The 13,502-nt window shown below is 42.1% G+C and overlaps 1 protein-coding gene across 5 annotated transcripts in view; it reads right to left on the reverse strand.

Annotated features, from left to right (window-relative positions):
* ripk1l (receptor (TNFRSF)-interacting serine-threonine kinase 1, like) overlaps positions 1-13,502 on the reverse strand; it is a 97,437-nt gene that overhangs the window by 77,896 nt on the left and 6,039 nt on the right. The window contains exon 1 of one of the 5 annotated variants that reach the window (XM_069909021.1): positions 8,829-8,932. The exons of the other annotated variants lie outside the window; for them this stretch is intronic. The gene's annotated coding sequence lies outside the window, so the exon portion shown is untranslated. Of the gene's footprint in view, positions 1-8,828; positions 8,933-13,502 lie in introns of those variants that run through there. 5 annotated transcript variants of the gene reach the window in all.

The following is a 13,502-nucleotide window of genomic DNA, read 5'->3' on the forward strand; positions in this document are numbered from 1 at the left end:
TTTCACAAAGCCTGGGTTTGTGGCTCAGAAGGGAAGGGGAGAGAGGAAGAGAGCGAGTGATGAGGGATTCCTTGGTGAGGAAAAAGACAGGAGATTCTGTGGAAGGGATTGAAACAAGAAAACAGCCTCTATCTTCAAGGACCCCTACCACCCCGGCCTTGCCTTCTTCACTCTATAGGGAAAAAGGTACAGGAGTCTGAAGATGAGCACTCGGCGGCAAAAGGACAGCTTCTTCCCCTCTGCTATCAGATTGCTAAATAATCAATGAACTTACTTGCCTTACTTTATATTTTTCTTGCACTATTTTTATTTATTTTATAATATGATTTATATAAACATTTGCAACTGTGAGGCTGCAGCAAAAAAAAGAATTTTGTGACACTTCAAGATCATAAATAAATTCTGATTCTCAGATGGCAAGTTGACTCCCAGGTGTCAGGGGCAGAGATGTCTCTGATCAAGTCCACAGAATTCTTGAGAGGGGAGGGCAACGCAGTCAGATGTCATGGTGCACATTGGTACCGATGACTTAGATACAAAAAGTGATGAGGTTCTGAAGGGTTAATATAGCGAGTTCGGAAGGAAACTAAGGAGCAGGACCTCAAGGTGATAATGTCTGGATTGCTGCCTGTGGCACTCGCCAGTGAGGGCAAGAATAGGAAGTTATGGCAGATCAATATGTGCTGAGGAGATGATGCAGAGGCAGGAGATCAGGTTTGTGTATCATTGCTATTTATCTGGGAAAGGTATGACCTGTACAAAAACAATGGGTTGGACTTGAACTGCAAAGGAACCAATATCCTTTCACGCAGGTTTGGTAGAGCTGTTATGGAGAGTTTAAGCTAGCTAGGTGGGGGGTGGGGGGGGGCAGGGGAAGAAAACCTGAGTGTTTGGACAGATGATGGAGCAGTTGTTGAAATGTGCGGTGACACTGTGAGGAAAGACAGGCAGGGATGGAACTTTAATGCAGTCAGTTGGATGGGTTGAAATGTGTGCACTTTAATGCAAGGAGTATTAGGAATAGAGCAGGTGAACAGAGCGTGGGTCAATAGGTGTCCCATTATAGAGACTTAGTTGTCTCAGGGATAGGAATGGCTGCTGAATGTGGTGGGCTTTAGATGTTTCAAAAAAGGACAGGGAGGGAGGTAAGAGGTAGGGGAAAGGCATTGCAGATCGGGGATACTATCACAGTTGCAGAAAAGGGGCAAGTAGTGGAGGAATTGTCTACTGCAGTGGTTCTCAACTTTTATTTTTCCACTCATATACCACTTTGATCATTCCCTATGCCATCAGTGCTCTGTGATTAGTAAGGGATTGCTTATGGTGGTATGTGGGTGGAAAGAAAAAAGGTTGAAAACCACTGTTTTAACTGTCCCTAATTGACTTGTTATGTGCACGGTTTCATAACTCCAAAGGAAATGGGCCAATGACAATTTCTCTCAAGCAAAATATTTCAGTAACAATTGGGTCTAGAGCAGTGATTCTCAGCCTTCCCTTCCCACTCACATCCCATCTTAAGCAATCGCTTACTAATCACAGAGCACCAATGGCATAGGGATTACTTAAAGTGGGATGTGAGTGGAAAAACTGATTGATTGGCACCATCTTAGAGTGAATGGTTTTGGATGGAGTGGGATTTTTTAGGTGTTTAGGAAGGTTTCCTGACACACTGTGTAGATAGGCCTGACCTGGTATTGTGAAATGAACCAGGTCAGGTGTCAGATCTCTCTGTGGGCAAACATTCCAGAGAAAGCAATCACAATGGTCTCCTTTACTACAGGGCTGGAAAGGGCCTAGAATAGACAACTTCGGAAACCATTTACCATAATTGGGGTATGGGAAAATATGATGCAGATGTTCTTGGGGAAAAGTACAACAGAAATTTGACAAATGTTCAGAGAATATTCCCATAGTGCTCTGCACTAGTATATTTCAGTGAGGCAGGGAAAGGATAGTAAGATAAATGAACCATGAGAGGGTTAAGAAATGATAGAGTTCAAGACCAGCCATTCTCATCCTTTTATTAGCCATGGCCCCCTTAGCCATGGGCCCCCCTCCTTTGCAAAGCAGTCAAGTTTTGATTTCTTCCACACTTCTCTCCTACCAACTACATAAAAATATTCATGTTATGTGACGCGAAAAGAAAACAAAGCTTTTATGTCAATGTCCTGTGGCTCCAATGGAACCAGGGAAAAACTTACAATATTACTTAGGAGAGCTAGAAGGTGCTACAAAATGGCTTTGAAGAGAAGAATTAAGGAAAAACCACAAGACATTCTACAAGTATGTGAAGAGTCAGTGACCAGTGATGTTCCACAGGGATCTGTTTTCGTACATCTTCCCTTTGTGTGTTTTTTTTAAAATATAAATAATCTGGTTGAGGAAGTAGAAGGGTGGGTTAGAAAGTTTCCAGATGAAAAAGAAGTGGGTAGTCCAGAGGGTTGCCAGAGGTTACAAAGGGACATTGCAGAGCTGGGCTGAGAAGTGGCAGATGGAAGCCAAGTATAATGTTAATAGGAAGACATTGAGCAGACTCGATGACCTGAGAAATCATGGGGTTTGTGTCCATAGGGTACTCAAAGCTGTTTCACAGGTTGACAGTATTGTTAAGGTCAAGGGAGTGTTTGCCTTCATTAACTGTGGGATTGAGTTCAAGAGCTGTGAGGTAATGTCGCAGCTAGACAAGACCTTAGTCAGACGCCACTTGCAATAATATGCTCAGATCTGGTCACCTCGTTACATGAAAGATCCAGGGTTGGCGCCAAGTGGGAGTGTCATTGGCACAGTCAATGCCCCCCCAATATGGTCATGGCCATCGCTCGCCATCAGACCTGCCCCTAGCCATGTCACTAGTGTGTGTCAAATGTCACTAGCGCCTAGTGACGCTTGTTGCAATAAAAGCAGCGCCCTCATCTCCTATGTCAGAGGGGTAGATGGTGTTAACATTTGTTGGTAGGTACGTAGGTCTCAGCATCCAACAGCACCACCCCTCACGCTGACCAAGTGTATGAGCGTTCCACTGTGCCCCCCTCGAAAACGCTAATGCCTCTCTCTAGCATTTGTTCTGGTGCCGACCCTAAAAGATGCTGTAGAGAGGATGCAGAAATTTACAAGGATGTGGCCTGGATTGGAGAGCATCCCTTATGAGGATATGTTGAGTGAACTTGGTATTTTCTCCTTGGAGAGACAAAGGATGAGAAGTGACCTGATAGTGGTGTACCAGATGATGAGAGGCATTGATAGTGTGGATGTCCAGAGGATTTTCCCAGGGCTGAAATGGCTAACCCAAGGGGGGCATAGTTTCAAGGTGCCCTCCACTGGCACCTTCCTCTGTAGCCACAGGAAGTGCTACTCTTGTGCCCACACCTCCTCCCCCACCACAGTTTGGGGTCCCAAACAGGCCTTTCAAGTGAAGCAAAACTTCACGGTTAGTGTAGCGGTTAGAACAATGTCTTTACAGTGCCAGTGATAGGGATCGTAGTTCGAACCCCATGCTGTCTGTAAGGCGTTTGTACGTGTCTCCCTGTGTCTGCATTGGTTTTCTCCAAGGGCTCTAGTTTCCTCCCATCATTCAAAATAAATTGGGGGTGTAAATTGGGTGGCACAGACTCGTGGGCCAAAATGGCCAGTTACTGTGCTTTATGTATGTATGTCACTTTTTGTCACAGCAGGACTGATTTAATGCATCTGGTACTCCCTTTGTGGCCTTCTCTACATTGGAGAGACTGGGCAGAGTCTAGGAAATCGCTTCACTGAGCACCTTCGCTCTGTCCGCATTAATGACAGGGACCTCCCAGTAGCCAACCATTTCAGTTCTGGGTCTCACTCACTTCTGTCCATGGCCTCATGTATTATCCCACCAAGACCACTTGTAAATTGGAGGAACAACACCTGATTTTCCATCTGGGCACTCTCCAGCTGGATGGCATTAACATCACTTCTCCAGTTTCTACCAACCTACTCTCCATTCTCCCTCCATTTCCCCGTTTTCCCTTTCAGCTCTCCACCCCCTTCCCTCCCTATTCACCTAGCCATCCCTCCTCCCCCTACTTGTTGCTGTGCTCTCCCTCCCTTCTCCACCTATTACTTCCTGCCTTTGGGACCATGCTCCTCTCTACCCATACCTTTTTGTTTGGACGCCTGCCAACATTTTTCCATACTTGGACGAAGAGCTCAAATCCAAAACATCGGTTATGTATCTTTATCTTTGCTATATATAGTACACTGTTTGACCTGCTGCGTTTCTCCAGTATTGTGATTTTACTTCATTAATGGATTTTGCAGACTTTCATGTTTTACTTCCTGTGGCCTACTGTGCTGTTTTAACAAAACCTGTTGCAAGTTTAAGGAACAACATCTCATCTTCCATCTGGGCTCATTGAGGCCTTCCAAAATGAATATCAAAATTTTCAACTTCATATTATATGCTCTTTCTTAGTTAAGAACTAGTTTTCCCTGCTATCCTTTTTTTTTTGCTTTCTATGTAAGGTCTGGCCTTTGGACATGCCCCAGTCTGCCAGAACCCCATTAGCAATAACCTACACAGCCATCAAAGGTTCACCTGATCCCACTTGTCACATACTTCACTCTATCAATAAATGCCCAACCATCACTCTCCCCTCTCTTGTTTCTCTCTTTCTCTGGTCTAATGAAGTGTTTTTCATCTGAAACATTAATTGTTCAGGTTTATTGTCACATGTATCAAAAATGCAGTAGAAGTTGTTTTGCGAGCATACCAACAGATATATCATATATAGTACAAGTAAGACAGTTCAGTAGTGCAGTTAGAGAGATCAATTGGTATGGAGCAAAGGCAACAGATTTTTACTATTATGGGGTTCATTCAGGAGTCTGATAATGGTGGGTCTCGCAGCATCCATAGGAGATAAAGGTATATAACCAATGTTTTGGCCCTGAGCCTTTCATCAAGGTGTGAGCAAAAAGCAGGCAGGCACCAGAATAAAAAGGCTGGTGGAAGGAGGAACACAGGCCAACAGTGACCTTTGAACATGGATAGTAGAGGAAAGATGAGAATTGATTGGGGAGGGATGTGGTTCTGTGAATGCAGAACTGCAGGAAAGGACTTAGGGGGAAAGGGTGAGAGGGAGAGAGAGAGAGAGAGAGAGAGATAGAGATAGAGAGAGAGAGAGAGAGAGAGAGAGAGAGAGCGCGAAAGAAGATATTAATGCCATCTGGTTGGAGAGTTCCCAGACAGAATATGAGGTGTTGTTTCTCCAATTTGCAGGTAGTATCAGTCAGGCAGTGCATGAGACCATGGACAGAGATGTTGGCAAGGGAGTGGAGTGGGGAATTGAAATGGGAAAGAAACTGTCCACTAATCCAGTGGTATGTGATCTCACACTCATGACTCTTCTTCCTGACAGGAGAAGGTGAAGAGTGTGGCCAGGGTAGGATGAGTCAAGGCAGCTGGAGTTATGGATGGAGTATATGGAGCGAAAGGAGGGGGAGTGCTTATGTGTGATGAGTTGAGCTATGTTCACAACCCTCAGTAGCTTCTGGTTGTCTTGGGCAGAGCATTTCCTGTACTGATGCACCAATTGCTTTGCTTTCTACAGATGCTGACTTGCTGAGTTTTCCAAAAATTTTCCATTTTCTGTTCTATCACATTGGATCAATTTTATTTATCTATCTGGATTTATTTGATTTTGTAACTTTGCTAACAATTTGCTAACAAGAATGTTGACCAAATTACCTTCCATAACTCAATTCATAGTAAAAAAAAATGCATAGAATGTGGGCTAACTGTAAAGTTAAACCATCAATAACTTTACTTCAAAACACACTTACTCAGTATTTTAGAAACTTCACTTTAGAAGTAAATAAAACCATGACATAAAGAAGAAAGAACAATGAGGTGTTGGTGGGTGAAAAGGTTAAAACCTTGTGTTTTTGATTCATAGTTAATTTTGTGTCTATTCCTTTAAGAAAAAGTATTATTTGTTACCATAGTATCAATGTGTGTGTTTATACTAAGGACACCTCGCATCACTGCAATTTTTTGTCCCTCGCATCACCGCGCATTTTAGGACTACCCGAACTGTTTCTACCGAGCGATGAATACGCGGTGATGCAGGGCGATGCGAGGTGAAGCGAGGAATGCGAGGTGATGCAGGGCGATGCGAGGTGACCAGGAAGTCCGATGAACAATTGAAAACTGCGGGTGAAAAATCGCGACTTCCGGTGAGTCACCTGCGGTGTTTCCACTGCGAGGTCATCCCTCGCATCACCCCGCATCGACCACCTCAAAAGTAGGACGCCGGAGCACCTTGAATCGCTGCACATTGGCCACAACTGGATGTGTTTACAGTGTGGCCAGATTCGAGGTGTCACCACGCATCACCTTGCATTACCTCGCATCACCGCGCTTTTCCCGGCTCAGTAGAAACACCCCCTATGATGTCATATGTCATAATATCTGAGCAGATCAAGAGCTTGCATCTCATTCTTCGAAGAATTATGAAGGGGACGCAAGCTCGAGATACTTTTCTTTGAATTCATCTTAATTTGTCTATTTCTTCTTATATCTGTTTAAAGTTGAATATCGTTATATCATTATACTGTATGCTTTGCTTATTCATAGTTATGAAAATCTCAATGTTTATCCATTTTATCAACGAATTAAAGCTACTTAAAGCTGCATTTACACAGTTTGGTTTATTGGATTAATAAGATAGTAATTTGGAATATCATCACTCATGTTCTCTTTGAAGATGACGTTTTGAAATTGGGAAATACTTGATCTTGGAAAGTGTCATTTATAGGGGGAAATCACAATATAAAACTGAATCCAAATCCTCATATTTATTTTCTGAACAACTTTGATCTATCTCAGCTCCAAGTATATCTCAATAAAATCTCGATAGAACTAGGAATTACACAATGATTTATCAGATTTACTGGGTGGCATTGAATTCTATCACTTAATAAGCAGATACATAACAGTGTGGTAAATTAGATATTTAAAACAATATTTTTAAATGTTTTATTTAGAGTTTTGATATTCTTTGAAACATTACTTAAACTGAATTGGTATTTTATTAATATTCAAGACTATTTGATAACTCAATATTCCAGTAAAAATTTTTATTTAACTTTTGCTTTTATTTCATCCTTTCTTTGCACTTGTTTTTTTAATCATGTTCTGTTAAAAGTGCAGAAAGGATGTGACTCTGCAGAAATGTTAATTTCCAGTCTTTTCCCTGCTGAATATTTACTAACTTCACTTGTATTTTAGATCCAAGCACACCTACACAACCTCAAATTGCAATTGTTACAGTCAGATTCAAGTGACAACCACAATAAATGTTCAAACCTCATCAAAATCTTGCTGGGGTGCAGCAAAGTGTTATTTGGTACCTGGCTAGATTTAGGAAATCAAATGCACTTTTCAACATTAAAAAGCAAAACAGGCTGCTTTTGTCAGGATCCAGGTCAGTTTTTTGGCTGTAATTGGAGTTGCATACAGGCAAGTTCTTTCACAGTAGTGGAAAAGCGTACTCTTCAAGGACACCCAGCCTCTAATTTGCTCTAGAAACCAATGTTAACATGTCAGTCCACTTGAATTTGCCATTAATGGCAAGCCCAGGAGGTTGACAGTGAGGAACTTAGCAACAGTAAAGCCATTGAATCTCACACATTTTTGCATAGATTTTCTCTTCTTGTCTTGCATTTTTATGCTTGGCCTCCAATCAACGCTTTCCCAGGTTTAGCTTCGTAGAGGCATCATTGTGAATGGAATTGAACACCATGCAATCATTTTCATTGGGACTTCCAATGCACAGGAGGTTTTGATGCAGCATCTAAAAATGCTTATTCCCTAGGTCACTGGCAGGTACACCTGCAGAGAAATCCTGATGTTGAATGACTGATCATCAAATGCAGCCATTTTCCTGTAGGCAAGGTGTAACTCGATCTTTTGGGTGTTTTAGATACCCCCTTGATGCCTTCGTGTCAAAGGCATCCAGAATGCAGTTATTTATCCCATATTTGGACCAAGAGCGTACTGAAACTGAGATTTGAGTGAATTGGGCATTGTTAAACAACCTTTTTGACTGAAAATAGTTTAACTGAACAATAGGCATCTGATGTGTCCTCTATTTTGTGAACAAGATGAATGTTGGGAATTTTCCACATTGCTAGATGTTGCCAGTAATCAAAGCAAGTTACTTAGCTAGTTGTGGAGTGCAAATCTTTTGAAGTCAAGTGAGCAATTAGTTAACCAAGACGAAATACAAAACGTTGTTTCAAGAATTTGCCAGAGGCCTCCACGTCGGTGTGCAATAATGTGTGGAATTAAAATGGTTAGCCATGGGGAGATCCTTGCTGTTGCCTGAAACGTCACCCTTTGCTTCTTATGGGCGTTGCGTGACCTGCTATGTTTGTGTATTTCACTCGACCCTAGCATCTTCAGCCTTTTTTGTTTAATTCAAGTTCAGATACCGAAATCTTCGAACTTTTCTCCACTTTAATAATGTCTGCAACACTACCTTAAAGATCTGATACCTTTACATTTTTTACCAACCATTTTTTTTTCCTTAGTCGAGCACATCCCACTCAAAGTGCCCATTGCAGGAGATGAGGTGGACGGGATATAATGGGATCTAACCTTGTGAGGACATTTGAATGGTTGAGAAAGTGTGTGTTGGGCTCACTGACCATCATCTCCCCCCACCCAAGCACCGCCACCTCCTTTAACCAGAAGCCGGCTCAGTTCCTCTGCTATTCACCGGTTCACATCCCTACACCGGAAAAAAAATAAGCGGCAGTAGCAGATTTGGAAGCGAAGCGGGTCAATTCCCGAACCTTACCTGTCTCCGCAGCCCCGGGTTTCAACAGATTTACTTCCGGACTCACTCAGTCCCGAATTGCCTTTCCACAAATTACACAATAGTTTGCTCCACCTCTTGGAATTCCCCGAGACTGCCACTCGGCTGAGCACCCAATCCCCGTCAGGAGCGCCCAATCAATCAGAACCCAATCCCCGCCTCTCGGAACTCGAATCCCCAGCGCCCAATCCCCGCCTCTCTCCGCTCGACCCGCCAGTGACCAATCGCCGTCTGGAGCGTCCAAACCATCAGCGCCCAATCCCCGCCTCTCTCCACTCGACCCGCCAGTGCCCAATCGTCGTCTACAGCGCCCAATCCCCGCCTCTCTCCGCTCGACCCGCCAGTGCCCAATCGTCGTCTACAGCGCCCAATCCCCGCCTCTCTCCGCTCGACCGGCCAGTGCCCAATCGCCGTCTGCAGCGTCCAATCCTCATTAGTAATCGCTGCCTGTACTTGAGTTTTTATCGTTCCCCGGTTTTTAATTTTAACGGGCAGATCATGTACTGTATGTATTAGTGACATTTATTACAAATAAATAAATATATTGCAAGTCAGGTTGGATACTGCGCTCACTTCGGAGATGCACGAGTTCGTGAAATAGTTTCAAAAATATCAACTACTCCTTCTCAGATCTCGTAAAAGTTGGCAAACTACCTATATAGTAACTCCTTTGAACGATCAAGTCCCTTTTTTCGTCCTTTGCGCATTAAAAGGCACACGATAAACTTGACATTTTAAACTAATAAATGTTCTGAATAGCAATTCAAAGACAGAGTCTTGGAATCTGAAAAAATAAACAAAATTCTCAGCAGTCGGTAATATCTACGAAAACAATTGGTGTCCTCTGAAGAATGATCCATGACCCGAAACGTTGACTGGTTTACCTTTCTAGTGCTATTTTGCTAATCATGTAGAGTCATGCAGAGCGGAAACAGGTCATTGAGCCCAAGCAGGCATGGATTAACTATGATCAATTATCAAGTACGTGTTTAGGGCACCAAGGGGAGGAAGGCATCACAGAGTTCTTTTCCAGTGCCGCATTTACCATAGTGCAGCTGAACTGGGGGCCACAAAAAAAATATTATTAATAATAAAATAATACTCTTCATTATTATAGTATTGAAGAGGTTAATGATATATTTTAAACTTGGGAATACAACAAAATTGGAATCTGGCAACAGCCACGCAGAGAAACCTTAATGCTCCCTCTGCCGTGAGTTGGTGACGGTTGTGCAGCAGGCCTCTGCCAGTAGAGGTACGTGAAAGTCTGTGTATTGATATAGCTATTGATTGTTGTAAATTATTGTGTGGTGTAATCTGCAGTTTATATTGCTCAGGCAAAACAGTCATGAGTAACTGTTACTGTAACACTGATCATCATAAAACATCAAAAATTCAAAATATATATACATCTTTTATTTTCATTCTTTTATTTATACCATTTTGTTCATTCACTGTGTTTTGGTTAGTATTTTGAACCCATAAATTGGTCTATTTTAACATGTGGTATGACCTGAAGTAGAAAGTAAAGTTCCTAAATTTCTCATTAAATTAATTACTTTATATTAACAAAATGAAGGGGTGGATATTTTAACTATATAAATATATTGCGATCCAGGCCTGGAAAAAAACTGAATTTTTAATCTATTATTTCACATTCAGCACTTATTGAACCTTATTGTCTTGCCAGTTATAAAATGGAAGGGTTGAGGAGGTACCATTGCTGGGTTGCGCTTAGGGCATCAGTTGGCCTTAATCCAGACCTGGGCCCAATTTGTTTAACCAAAATATCCCACTCATACTATGCCTTAAGTGCTCTGTGGTGAGTAAGGGATTACTTAAGTGGCATGTGAGTTGGGAAAAAAGGTTGAGAACCACTGGTTTAGAGTGATAGAGTACAAAAATGTCTTTCGACCCACCATGATCTTACCTGTGATCAAATACCCATCTATAGGAGTATAGCCTGGACAAAACAGTGAGGAAAATTCAGGCAAAGCAAGAAGAAAAAACAAAATCGGACAGAGAAAACAACAAATTAATAATAATGGCGGCCCTATGCATCTCACCTCCAACCTAAGATCTGGATGTGGGCCGCGGCCTCCTCTGGGAACCAGCTTATTGATGGGGCAACAGCACTCAGCATCAGCGTTCAGGCCCTGTGACGTCAATGCGCATGCTCTGGGGCTGGCCATCACATGACAGGGTGGTCACAGCCCGGGTACAGGACAGATGGAATGAACTTCCTGCATGATGATGTCAGAGGATCTGTGTAGTGTCACCCAGTGTCATTCCCACAGCTATGAGGCAATGATGGATGTGAGTCTTGGCCTTGGATAGAGCAGGGATGGAGCAGTTGGGGATGACCTCCCCTGTGCTTGGACCGGCAGCTGGTTTGCAGAGGAGGCAGCAGTTTCTGTCCACACCTGGAGGTAAGATGTGAGGCAGCCCAGGCCCAGTCGGGCCCCGTGTAAAATTTCAGGCAAATCAACCTCTCTGCCCCCCCCCCCATCCATTTACCCATCTCTACAAATTCTATGTGCCAACATTTGATTCAAGATTTAAAAAAAGTAAAGGTTCTGTTATTGTCACATACTACATTTAGAATGTAACATACATGAAATGCTTTGACTTTTGTCTACTGTAAGGCAGACTTCTGAACACCTCTAGGTAATTATTAAATATAGTGAAACTCTGCCTCCACCACCCCCTCAGGCAAAGCTATCCACTGGGTAAAATTATTCTTCATTGGTTCTTTTCTAAACCTTTTATCTCAAACTTACTTCCACTATAGGGAAAACATAGTGGGCGAAGAGGTCAGTGCCGTTTGGTCATAATTAAATCAAAGTTTAAATTCAAAAGGACTTGACATTAAGTCAAACTACAATGTACTTTATGTCACAGGCATATGGAGAATGTGGCCCTGAATCTTTAATTTCTTGGGGTCAAAAATTCATTTGTGGAAAAATTGTGGTTGGGGGTCGGATTGCTATGGCAAAATGGCTACCCCAATTTAATGTGGTGGGAATGGGGGTACGTTAATGTTCCTAGAATGTGGTCTACATTAAAAATGTACTGGGTGTAATTGGGCAACATAAGCTCGTGGGCCGAAAGGGCTTGTTACCATGCTGGATGTCTAAATTTAAAATATTGTGATTTTTTTTGTAACACAAAGCATGTCAATTGTACATGTATAAGAACAGATTTTATTCCATACTCAAATTTTGGGTTGTGATTTGTGAATTCAGTAAAGGGAAATTCCATTATCGGAACTGCCAATAATGTCAACGTTGCTTATATCCATTCCAGTGAAAGACTCATTGCTGGTACAAACATTAAACCTATCTAATGACTTAGAAAAATCACATATTTATGAAGGTAAATATCTGGCCAAACCAATGTTAACATAAATCTTGTAATCAATAGATTGGATTTCCATGCATTCCTTTAACTACTTTGTTATGTCTTGTTACTTTCAATAAACTATGCTCACAAATCCACTGATCTCTCCATACATTCCTCTCCTTTACAAATTTTGTTTATGTTGCCTTTTTTCATTCTTCTAACCAAATTGGAATTATTTTCATTTCTTTGCATTAAATATCCCGACACATCCATGCATTCCACCAACATGACTCCCTGAAATCATCTGCTGTTTTGCAGGTAGTTCACAATACCTCCATTCTGTTTCATTTATAGATTTAGAAATTATGCCTTGAGAATTCAAATCCTAGTCATTTAAATTAATTAAGGAAAGTATGGTCCAAGTACTGATCTTCAATGGGGTGGGGGAATGGGGAAGGAAGGTCTGGAGTGGGGAGGAATCATTTCCATCTGCACTTTACCTGCTCTCTTACTCACTTTTCTCTCAACCCCCATCCAAACCTGTTTTCTCTTCCCCCATCTGTCTCTCCAGCTACCTTTTGTCTCGGATGCTAACAGCTCTTGGACACTCCACAGCCCTTCATCCCACCCCATCCCTTTGCAGCCTAGTCTTAAAAAAGGGCCCCAGCCCAAAATGTTTGTGCCCATTTCTCTCCATGAATTTTGTGTAAGCTTCTGAGACTCTCCAGCTTCTCAATGTTTGATCAAGACTCCAGCATCTGCAGTTTTGTTTCCAGTCCATGCTTTCCCCTAGCCAATTCACTGGACATGTTGGCACAACCCCTTTAATTCCATGCCTTTCAATCTTGATGTGGCACTATTTTTAAATGCCTATTGCAGTCCATATATACCAATCTACAGCATTTCCCTTATAAATTTTCTCCATTGATTCATCAAAAAACTCCTTCAAGATAGGTGAGTACAATTTGCCTTTATGAAATTCATGACCATTTTCACTATTGGTAAAAAAAAACAAGAAATGGAAGGAGGGAATGACCACTATCTGTTAACTGGGTCACAGGTGATCATTTACCTCAATACCCTTGTCTTATTTCCATATCTCGACCTTTTCATATATTAAAATCTATTGAACTAATTAATGAACAAGAAAATCTGTAGATGCTTTGATGGTAGTAGAAACACAAAAATGCTGGAGGAACTCGGGAGGTCTCGCAGTGAGGGGCTCATGCCCACACTGTTGGTAATATATCTTTACCTCTTAATGGATGCTGTGAGACCTGCTGAGATCCTCCAAAATCTTTGTGTTTTATCATC

Source organism: Narcine bancroftii, chromosome 1, assembly GCF_036971445.1.
Source record: "Narcine bancroftii isolate sNarBan1 chromosome 1, sNarBan1.hap1, whole genome shotgun sequence".
Lineage (NCBI taxonomy): Eukaryota > Metazoa > Chordata > Chondrichthyes > Torpediniformes > Narcinidae > Narcine > Narcine bancroftii.